Consider the following 12536-nt stretch of genomic DNA (forward strand, 5'->3'; position numbering starts at 1 on the left):
TCCACCTTTATTTTACATATTTCTGCATTATCCCAAACTATGAGCTGTATACAAAGTCTGTAATTCCCAGACTCCATAAGGGCAGAAGCACACTGCAATCTGCCAAGCACTGGCAAATGTATTGCCTGTCTCATTTTGGATTTTTACAGACCTGTTACTATTTTAGGCCACACAGGGCACTTCCATGATGAAAACAGAATCTTTCTCTGTGCAGGGCTGCAGAGAACCAACCACAGTTTTGCTTTGTGTTAATGTGATGGACTGATATTTAGAATGACTTACCGAATGTGGTAAGGATTCCAAATGCATCAACAAGACATGTTTCTGCTGACTCCAAGGTGATGTAGTGTAGCCTCCTTCACAGAGTCAAGCCCCATTTCCTCACCCACCTAAATAGCAGATAGATCTGCCTGTCCATGAAGGAAATAAAAATACAGGCTCTTGCACACTCAAAACCAAAATATTCTCGGGTTTTTATTTGACACTGTCTTGAAGCAAGGATGTTATTTATATAGAAACAAGAAGCCTTTCATTTCTACCAGCACCAGCCTGTGGATTTTGTGCAGCTGAGTGTCCATAGGCTCTGTCTCATCCTCAGCTGTCCTCATGTCTCCTCTGTGAGCGTGCCCTCGTCCCACACAGGTTATGAATTGTTACAGCTCACAGCCACATAACCATGGCTCTCTAACCTGAGCAATTTCCTCTACAGGCCACCAGCTCGGGTGGCCAAGGAGACAGACGGCTGTTACACTTCATCCACTGAGAGGGAGAGCTGTTCTCCACAGCATGCAGGGGATATGATGCTTTCTGCTTAAGCCTCCTAAACCTTGCTAAGCAGAATATGTTCCATTTGTTCAAAGAGACAGAGTTTGTCCTCTGGCTACCAGTGGCTTTTTTATCCTGTTGGCTCTGTACAACTCGGGTGTCCTAATAGATATTTCTGAAGATCCATTTGTCTCAGAAAAAGCTCTGCTATTTTCACTAAAAATATTCCAAATAAAAACCAGTCAAATTAAAAAAAAAAAAAAAAAAATCTGTAGCAGTTTTTTCATTGTAGCAAAATTATGAGCAATTGACCTACCACCCCCCTTTTAAACAATTGAACTTTTATAGTAACAATTACTCTTAGTTCCCCATGTAATAAAAATGCATTTTCTCTGTGCACTATATATAATATGCTGTGGATTTACCGGCTTCTTCATATTAAACTATATCTCTTTTTTTTTTTTTTTTTTTTTTTTTTTAAATATATATTTGTTTTTTCCCCCAGTTTTTTTAAAACTGCTTCTTTGGAGATCCCCTAAATTGAAATTTCACTGGAAGTTATACCAAGATATTTTTTTAGCTCACTTACTGCTAATCTTATTCTTAATTCAGTTGACATGCAATTTCATCTTCAGTAATGGAAGGTGGATTCTGACACTTGGTGAACACCTTCCACCTGGCCTCCTGCTCTAATGCATGCACACAAAGGGTTGGATTGAACTCAAAACCGCTAGATATGTCTGTGTTTAAACCTGTGGTTAGGCTGTTAAAGAAGAGTTACTTAAGAAAAGTTCTTTCCCAAGAAGTAAAGGGTAGGCACTTAGACTTACATGTTAGAATGGGTCACAATGAGTAGTTTATTTTTGAGAAAATGTCAGTAAAAAGTAATGTTTAGAAAATATATGGCATGAGGGTAAACAAAGATCTGAGTTTTAAAAAATCAGCAATTTGACAAAGGTTTAGACTTGAAGAAAAGCAGTCAACAGTTCCATCGGGTGTTTAATTCTGATTCACAAAATCATAATTCAGATGTTTGTGAAAATTGTGGTAATCACAATTTTTTTTCTAGCAGTATATATGTAAAAATAATGAGAAACAAAATAAGATTGTATTTTTCAAGGAACTGCAAAAAGTCTCTATAGTATCTGCTCCATTATAAATTGATTATATTTGAATTTTCATTAGGCATATCATAGACTTTTTGTTTAGCTAGATTAAATTTCTGAGCAGTCTGCAAGGCAGTTAGGAGCAGCTATTAAAATCACCACATAAAACAAACAAAAGTACTTCTCTTGTTTGAAGTACACATATGTTAAAAATGAAGGTACTCTTCTTTTATGCGTACTTCCAGTTATACAGAACAAAATCCCTGATGATTTCAGGAAAGAGCATATGGTCTGCTTGATTTTTTTTTTTTTAATCCTATTTTGCAGCTCAAAAAAACAGTTATCAAATGTTAACTACTAATTTTGCCTCCATCATTTTATTTATGAAAGTATTCTGTATACAGATTGATTTTACTTGCTCTATGTCTACTATTGTTTAATTTGCTAATAGACAAAAAATTGCAAAAGCTTTAGGACTGATACATAACACAGTTTAGTCCCAGATTTGTAAAAAAGAAAGAAGCCAAATACAACTTGATAGAATTCGATTCCAACAATACAACTTTATAGAATTAAATTCCAAAATTGTTTCTGAAAGTCTCTGCAGTGCCCTTTCAGCAACTGCACATTCAAGAAGCTATTTCTCTTTCTTCAGCAATCACAAAATTCCTCTGCCACAAAGTTTTGCTCAGTGAGGGAAGGCTTTCTGCAGTGATGTCAACAAATAAGTGCTGTTCTTCAAATGCTGACCTTTAAAATGTGCATTATTAAAGCTAATACATCATCTTACAGAGACTGTAGAGCAGGCAGGAAAGGGGCTTCTCTTTACTAGAAGAGATACCATTGCTCTTCACCCAAGGCTTCCAAACTTAGTGAAAGCACCAATTTTTCATATTTAGAATTGCTGTGCGCTAGCCTTGTTTGCCATGCCTGGGTAGGCGGATCTGCACTAAGGAGCAGGTTTTTTCCCATTCCCAGATGAGCTGAGTAGCACAGCTGGTTGAAGACAGTTAATTGCTCTTCATGATGATTAGAATGTTGTTAAGGTTTTCTCAGAGGGAGAGAAAAGAACATGCATGTGGTTTGAAAGGTCATGGTGGAAACAAGATACAGCAGGCACGCGATAGTGTTATATTGACAAGTGTTTATCATAAGAAAACACACTTGGCATTAAAACCTGCTAGCTCTTCCAGCTGATTACAGTGTAATATAGTTTTATAAAATAACACTATGATTACGTGTCCCTTTGTAAAATCACATTTTTTTAATCCTCTGCAGAAGGTTTCCAATTTTGTGGTTTAAGAGCAATGCAAATATGCTAGAAAGGTCTTAAAAAACCAACCAGTTTGTTACCCTCATTAATTTGCTTCTGAAAGTGAAATATTATATTTTCTAAACTATCTTTTCTATATACATAGAAACCACATACCGGTTATATTTATTCTTATTTTATCATACACAGTCATTAGTAAGTCTCACACTACTGATGTAGTAGTAATCCATGGATTAATCCATCTCACCATGGATTACGCTTCGTAAAAGGGACATATTTGAATTGCCTGAACCAATGTTGAGAGCTTGGCTGCATTTGATTCTTTCTTCAATATCTAGGCACAGTGGTCCTTCAAGTACAAGCACTGGAAAATAGCACTCATAGTCTGATGGATAAATGCGGATCAGTGGAGTTTAACTCCAGAACACATGCAGTAGAAACAAGTAATGGAAGTGAGGAGTAAGATATTGATATGATTATCGCATATACAGTAAAGGGTAACTTCTGTAAATACGCAGGGCCTCTTACTTCCATTTGACCATCTTACACACTAAAAAAGGCTGTTTGCTCTATCCTTGCCAGATGTTTATGGTGTATCACATCTGCTTTTTCTCCAGGATACCATGGAATCCAGCAAAATAACACACACTCTTTCATCCTGGCCAACAAATTCTAGCAAACATAAAGGAAATTCAAGGTCATCCTTTCAAGCATGCTTGTTCACTCATGCCTGTTTTAATTGCTCTTGATTCTCTTTGTCTCCAGATACAAGTATTTACTGGGCAGGTTTATCTACTTTGTCCTGAAGGTTTCCCTTAGGTTGGCCAGGGTTTCTTACTCAGCACTAACATTCCTAAGTTCTGCCATTCCTGTATTCCTGGAAGGTTGTACAGAAATAATTCTGATGAATCCATACAACATGGTATGAGATGAAAAAGAGACACCTTTGTATACTATTTCAAATCTTCACAGGCTTTACTGTCTCATTACTAACACTTCAAGAAAACACACCTGTTTTCTGTGACTACTTATGGTGTTAACACCACTGAAAAAACAGACCAATTGTACTCAAAGGACGAAAATTAGAAATTGTTGGTGGATGACTTTTATGTCACCTTGATATGAGAGATTAATATCTAAAAAATATAAAAATGTCAGCTCTCTGTGTCTTCTTTGAGACTTTACCGTATTTTTGTTTCTTTGGGGGTTTCTTTAATTAATTTTTTTAAAAGAAAAAATTCTTTTTACCAAGGAAATAGTTGTGTTTCAGCAATAGTTGTGTTTCAGCAATAGTTGTGTTTCAGCAATAGCATTTACAAAAACCTGACTTTCATTGCTGCCAGATATTCCAAATACACATTCCATTTGGACTGTGGCTTTAGTGAAGCTTTCCTAAAAAAACCCAAAACAACGGCCTCCAAGTTCCTTTGCTGTACATGTATTTAATGATCTGCATGTGTTAGGACAAAAAATGTTGTGGTTCTGCTGTCAGAGAAAACCCACAGGAAAATTACCCATTATATATCAACTAAAATATCCTAGTGATAATAGTTCAAAGTGGAATGTTCAAAATGTGATTATTTGCCTTAAAAAAAACCCAGACCCAATGGTGTATAACCTATCTCTTGTGTAAATTACTAATTATATTGGTTTTGCTATTAAACTGAAAAATTGAGGTAGAGGGAAGAGTAAGTTGTTCAATTTAAACCAATTTAAAAACACAGAACCTTTTTTTTTTTTTTTTTGTCATCAAAACAAAGAATAAATAATTTCCCATAAGAAATGTTCCACAGCCTCAAAAACATTTGATTTTATAACCTTACAACAACAACAACAAGTTAGCGAAAAAAAAAGAAATTTTTCATGGAACTTTTCATATGCAACCTGCTATTCTATATAAACATTGGCATCCTTGTCCTGTCTTCGGATTCTGTCTCTCTTAAGCAGATACCATGTGCGGGGGGGTTCAGCCAGTGTTTCACAAAATCAGAATTTAATCTGATTTGTGGCAGACTTGTCTTCCATACCTTTTCTCTATACTGTTAAACTGAATGCATACAACTCAGCCTTCAAGTTGTGAGTCTTTTTCCTTGTAGCTGTATGTTGAAGAAATTATGCTATTAGTTCTAAAAACACAGAGTTCAACAGGTCAAATTCATCTCGAGGGTGACTTTGACTTCAGTGAGAATGCCGCAGGGAGACATTGGCTCAGCGTGTCTCCCATGTTTACTAATCACAGGAGCAGCAGCAGTCCTCTCCATTTGAGCAGGGCTGCACAGAACTTTCATTACAAAGTAACAAAGCGCAGCTAACTCAACTTTGAATTTAGTTATGGCTTCATTAAAATTTTGAAAAGTTTCTGACTGAGCATGAATTTGTATAGCGGATGCTTTATGGATTCAGCTGCGTTTCAGTGTGCATTTTAATCCTAGACTCACAGTGAAATACGAAGAAATGCAAATGGCAAACAAACTTCGATATATATGCCAACAAGACAAATGCTTGAAATTTTTCAGTTCTAATGCTGCTAACGTTGACCTCATCCTACATAACTGTGATTTTTAACCAGACTCCGCTTTCCTTCCTCACTGTGTGGAGAAGGAAAGGTTCATTATCTCAATGAATACGCCTAGGTTTTGGTGAATAGTAAGTGCACTAAAGCTAGGAATCAACTCCTGTTGTGATGGACTGAATCACGAGTGTCCCTAGAGGTGCCTCCCTCCTGTACATTGTCAGATATCGTAGAGTGCACTGGAGTTGCAGTCTACACAGTACATTTTGTAGTCCTGCTCTGCACATATACTCTGTTTGCATCCGAAGTTGGACATAGACGTGCATACAGACTCTGTACACCTGTGTTTCCTTGGGATGTCTGAGGAACCACAAAGGCAGGAGCTCTGTGCCTGTATCAGGACTCCTTGCCTCAAGAAGTTTAGGGCCTGAGATCAGTTCTGCAATGTGCACTGCAGTGCTATGTCTTCAAATCAAGGAAAAAGCTGGCTCAATCTTCAGAAAGTAAAGGGCATCAAGACACCTAACATTTTGTTGTGTGGATATTCCATACCGTGTACAGCATAACTCAAGGAGTGTGAGGATGATGGGAAACAGCACTTGACATATCAGTAGACCTCAGAACACTATGTACATCACTCCATGAAGACTCTGCCTTGCCTCTGAAAATTTTTTGTGTTCTCAGAGAGGCTATTTGACTCCACTAAAGTAATTGCATCATCTGGCTTTTAGTAAACTAGCATTGAACATCCTTCATAAATACACACTGCATATAGAGGCATGTATTTACTCACACACATATATGTGTATGTGCACATTTAGTACTGGAGTCTCAAAAAATTCTTTTTCAGATGAAATATACAAAAATTATTTTACATTTTATCAGATCTGTTTAGGAGTTCTGAAGCTCTGCCTGAAGACGTAGCATTTCCCAAGATTCTTTGACTTTCTAAAGAAGTGTAATAATATGCAGGAACAAATCTTGCTACTAACACAGGACTACATGCACAAATTTTTCTAGCCTGCTCCTCTGGTTGAAACCAAAAAGTAACCTCAACACAGTATCAAGGATATCTCACAGAAATAAAAGATTCCTATCATTTGAAATCATTGTAGTAGTCTGGAACCATTCTGTATCTTTAAGAGGATATCTATTCTTTCCTTTTTTGCTGGGGCCTGTATATGTAGGCAGATCCCTCGGTAAGGAATCAACAGGAGGGTGAAGATGCTGCTTGCTACAGGGAAGAGTGTCCTGGGGAACTTCTTCAGCACAGCACTCACTTTTCTGTTTTAAAGGAATAGGCATGGAGCAAGTTTGAGTTGGTTTAGTGCATATTCAGTTGTGTTTGGATCTGCCGTGATCTTATTCTCTAGAGGCAAAAGCAAAGCTAACTTTATTTCAAACATTGTGCCTTCTGAACTTTCTCAACCCTAAAGCCAAACCAGAGGCCTCAGGAGATCTGTGTCAGTGAACTTTACATGTTGTGCATCCCCCTTGGCAGGGATATGTAACTCTGGAGGGGGCTGACTCAACCAAAACAGAAATGGCCTAAATGCTTACTTTAAAGAAAATATAGAGTTAACCCCAGCAGCTGAGCGTTTGAGAACACTTTCATGGTTGCCTAACAAAAGGCTGTACTACTTGAGAAAAGGTATGTAGTCAATAGTGCAGTGCCTACATCATGTTTTACCTTCAGGAAGCCACTTCCAACATACCACAGGTGTAAAAAAGCACGTGATATTTAGCAGGGAACACTCATCCAAAATTGGAAATTATAGTAAGCAGCCAGCAGTTTCAATTCTTGCTTTGGGTGTTACGCAGAGGACAGCATACATTAGGTATTGCTTTTAAGTTCAAGAGCTGCAACATCACAACTGACCCCAGGAAGTGCCAGAGCCCCCGTGGGCTCTGGGGGATGTCACTGGCCATTGATTGTGTGTGGAAGATCCTCAGGCATTGTGACAATTGCACACAGCTACAGAACACATATTTGCTGAAGGTCTCAAGCATGTGGTTGCTGTTCATTTTAAAAAGGGATGCATTTCATTTCTACTGCAGGTATGGATTCAGCAAAACCATAGCAAGGTTTTGGGATGTTCTTTTGCAGTGGTCAAAAATCATTCCTCTTTGAGGTGAAATATCCCAGGCTGCACTGATTGTGCTAATAGAACAGTGTCTCAGATGGCAGCATGGCTACTGCTGAAGGCTCAGGCACATGGATTACCCTGTATATGTGGAATTTTTTATAATTTAAGGGAAAAAAAAGTTTAAAAATGGTCAGTTTTATGCAGGAATATGGTAAAGGCTGTACAATCACATTCAACAAAACCATCTGCTAAATTCATGTGGGATTGCCAAACTGGCTTCTCAGAGCAGCCTCCAGCCATCTCCTTTTTCCACCTCTCTGCTGAGATGGTCCAACAGCCACCATTCTCCTACTGTGCTGGCACCAGCGCCTGCCTGGAGTCCTCTCTCGTATCTCCTCTTGGGTGCTCTCCCAGCTCAATCCCAAAGATAACAAAGTTCAGCCATGCATCCTGGGTGCCGTTATAGAATTATACAATCAGAGAATAATTTAGGTTGGAAAAGACTTCTAAGATCACCAAGTACAATCATTAATCCAGCACCACCATGTTCACCACAAAACTGTGTCCCTGTGACACATCCATACACCTTTTGAACACTTCCAGGGGCAGTGTTCCCTGGGCAGTTTCTTCCAATGTCTGACCACTCAGCATGCATTAATTTCCAGGTTTAGTATACCTAACTCTATTCCTGATTGCACAAGTAGCTTTGCAGTTGTTTTGGACTTGCAAATGCTTCATGTGTCCTACAAATGAGTTGATATAATTTTGAGTTTATTGCATGTTTTTCATGGAAAAAAAAATAAACCATAGCATTACACTAGTGATGAGGTTAGAAGAGATTGGCTGGTCTTCCCTTTCACATTGATGTATGCTACAGTATTGTAATATCATAGTGTAGATGGCCCACCTGTGGTTTCTGTAGACTGAGTCCACTGAGTTCTTCATGTTCCTACAGAAAACCTAGAGGCTACTAGGACCCAGAGGCAGTCTTGTACTTCTACCTCAGAAAAATGTGATTTCCTAGGGAGACAAGAATAATGCATGTTCTACAGTTCTAACACCACAATAACATAAATACATAACAATGCAAAAGAAAATCTTGGATTTTCTACAAACTGTAATAACAATTTCATAAATATTTATTTGCATCCAAACAAAGCCACCACTCAAAGCTGATATTTTAAATCAATTTCCAGAACATCTGGTTGATAGCTAATATTCAACTTTTCCATTATTTTTCTCCTTTTGAGAAGAACACTTGATTCAAGTTTTGCTTTGTTGCTTGACTCAGTAAAATTTGATGTATATAGTATAATCAATGGTAAGGTTGTCAGAGCATATCTCCAGAGTTCATTGCCAGCAACAATCAGTGACAAAGAACAGTATACGTAGTACAGTAGGAGCTCCAGAAACACAAAATCCCTAAATCAGATACTCAAGAACTGAAAACCAGGACATATTGACAACTCTCTACTATTGGAAGTTCATGTACAAATGCAACTCAACCATGAATTTAAAGTGCATTGTAATTACAAATTTTTGCTTAAAACGCTTAACATTTATCAAGTTAGAGAAAAGAACATAGGGATGTAATTAAAAGTGGTTTTAATCAGATACTTTCTCTTGTTATCCTGTAGATGCAACTGTTAATTTCAGCGAAAATTAACTAGATACAAAATAAAGAATATTTGAATGTCTGTGCCACCCAAGAAAGAGAAGAGATGGTTCTGCTTCAGCCAGAATTATGAGCAAACAATTTACAAACCAGAATCAAAACTTCTCAATTTCAAGTCCGTCTTTATACAGCTTCAGAAACTTCAACTCAAAACACAACTAGGGTAAAAGCCTTTAAAAAGCCACTCTCAGGGAGATAAGAGGACAGAGGAGATACATGAATGATAGAACAGTGGAGACACATGCAACAGGCTAGGCACTATGCTATTCTTCTCTTAGACTGTGAAAATCACAGGTCTTCATAAAGTAGAACTCCAGTCTAAATTATTTCAAAACACCCTCCCCAACACTTGCCAGTGAAGTTTTTATGGATTGATACAAATGAGCAAAAGTAGTCCACATGTGCTTATGTCCAGTTCAAGTGATAAATGGAGAAATGAACATATGTCTGAGCACATACAAAGCCATACAAAGATTCTCAGCAGCACAACCATCACAGTTGTGTCCAGCATCTTGGAGTGCAGTTACATTTTACTTCATCTTACCTTGCACATAAATAATGTAGGTTAGGTTCTCAAGTCTTCAAAGAAATTACCAGAAAATGACTGACTGGTGTTTTATCACATTTTATTTCCTGTTTATTTAGAGGGACTGTCATTACAGAAATGAAAATAGCAATATAAACCTTCAATAAAAATGAACATAAAAATGAAAAATATCAGTGCAAGGAATAGAAAGCCTTGATAATTGCAACTCGAACTTTCTCTGTATGAATCCCTTTACTACCCAGACTTTGTGAAAACAGCCTTATAGTAATACAAGAGTGGTATATATTTATAATGTACTAGAATTTCTGAGGTTAAACAGATCTGTTTGTTTCAGTCAAACACTATAAATTGTACCAGACCACAGTAGTACACAGTTGTGTGTATATACACACAGGTAGATCAGTATTGCTTATTGTTAAATAACTTCATTGTCAGAAAATATGGAATTTCTCATAGCAAGAAAATGTAATTGTCCTCTCTGGCTATGCAATTACTTCAGCACATTCAGGTGTACAAAACTAAAGCAACAACAGAAGAGGTCTAGATGATTTTCAGAGTTTATTTTTAAAGTAGAAGGGCTTTTAACCACCATTAAGCAAACATGTCTTTTTAACAAGTATACATGAAATGAGTCTAGTTTACAGTAGCTTACATTTTCCCCAGCACTGTAGAACACTTAGATAAAACAGTGTGTCTAATAGCCACCTAATGGAAGTGAATTTAGCAATTCTTATCCCCTAGTATGTAGAGTAGATTTTGACCAAGCTTCCAACAGGTTGTTTCATTTTCTGAAGTCCATGGGACCAATTCACGTGCTTTGTCTGAAGGCTGTGAATATGGCAGAATGGAAGAGCCATTGCTACTCATTCCTACTCTTACTGGTGGGCTTACTGCCAAGCCTCAAAGCCCCCTTCTCTTTTTTGCTCCAGTTTTCTGAGTTCCTGTGACTCTTGATTTTTTTGCAGTGACACAGTCACAAAAGCATGGAGGAAAGCCCTCAACTCCTCTGCCTGTACTGCAGGCTGCTGTGGATTGGGCAGGGAAGCGGGTTTCAGACATTTCAGCTCAATGGCACTAGACTCCAAAGGAGTTTTCCACCTCCTGGGCAGGTGTTCCAGCCACTGAACTGCAATATGAGAAACGGGGATTGTGTTCTCCTCTTATCTAAAAATAAAGGTAACTGAGGGTATTCTGAATTGCTCCTCAAAGGCAAAGCTTACACAAAAATAGCACAGTGTAGCTGGTTTGAAGTACAAAATGAGGACATGAACCTACCTATAGGCAGCCTAACCTGAGCACTAGAAAAGGGGTCAAAGTGGCTATCACGAAGTATTGCAAATCCTTTTCTGGGGATAGGGGTCAGCCTACACTCACAGTTGACATGCTAGTCAGCGTGATCTGGCTGGAGAGGAGTGTTAACTTGGGTAACACAAATCAAGGTGGTGCATTCCCCATTTCTGCCTCCCAGCCTCATTGAAGTTTGAGTTTCATATGCAGTGCATTAGACCATGAAGTAAAACAACAAAAATCATCTCATGCCGGTTGTGTACACCACATTCTTAGGCCAATAAAACTCCATTATTGTTAATGCAGGCTTTCACATTAATGATTTGGCCTGCAGGGTTTATGGTAGTGCTACAACCTACAATATTTTGATGAAGATTTACTTGATGCTTCTACAACTGCATTGTATATTTTTTATCTCACATTTCCACATGGAGCCATTAAAACTATATATATGTCCCATACAGAGAGTGGGTAAGTAAACAAGTTTCAAAAGCTTGTTTCTTTTTCTTAAGGCCAGGTCTATGAGTGACCTTTTTGCACTTCAGTTCCATGGAGATCACACACTGCAGCTCCTGCTTTAGATCAAACCTGAAGAAGAATGGAGTTAAGCTTACCTGCTCTGCGAATAGAAAATACTCCTATTCAGTGTAATTACTCTTGGTCAGAAAACATCCCTTGCACTTCTCCATTTTTAGATGTCTTTGCTGACCACATAAAGGCTTCATCTTCCCTCTCCAGTAGGCTGTATCACTGAAAAAAAAGTATATTTGCTACAGGGCATAGGGAAATATATTCCCAAATTGCTAAGAATTCATTTTTGTTTGCTTGGAATAGAAGCGCAAGAACAAATACAGCTAGATTAAAATGAAAAGCATTGCTACAAAGCAGAAAGCACATATAGTGGTTTTTCTTCAGTAGAATATATATACCTTCAGCAGGAGACCTGATGGGATTTCTTTAGGCAATAGCCTCAACTAGTTTCACTCTTCGGAACTTTTATCTTAATGGGGCTGCAGTCTTTGTAATACTATACAGTGAACCTTTACTTTCAGTGCTGCTAACTTTTGGTAGGAAGGAACAAGATTTAAAACAATACTTGGTAAAGTCAGTACAATGGGTTTCCTTCGGAAATTATCTTTTTAAGGATAATATAAAACCCTAGAAAACATTTTGGATGTTCATTTTATCAGATAACATTATTTGGGCTGTTCCAGTCATTGTTTTTTTTTCACAAAACTGGGAGTCTCTCACATCTTTCAGTTCCAGAATGGATAAGATAAATAG

The sequence above is a fragment of the Hirundo rustica genome, chromosome 3, assembly GCF_015227805.2.
Source record: "Hirundo rustica isolate bHirRus1 chromosome 3, bHirRus1.pri.v3, whole genome shotgun sequence".
NCBI lineage: Eukaryota > Metazoa > Chordata > Aves > Passeriformes > Hirundinidae > Hirundo > Hirundo rustica.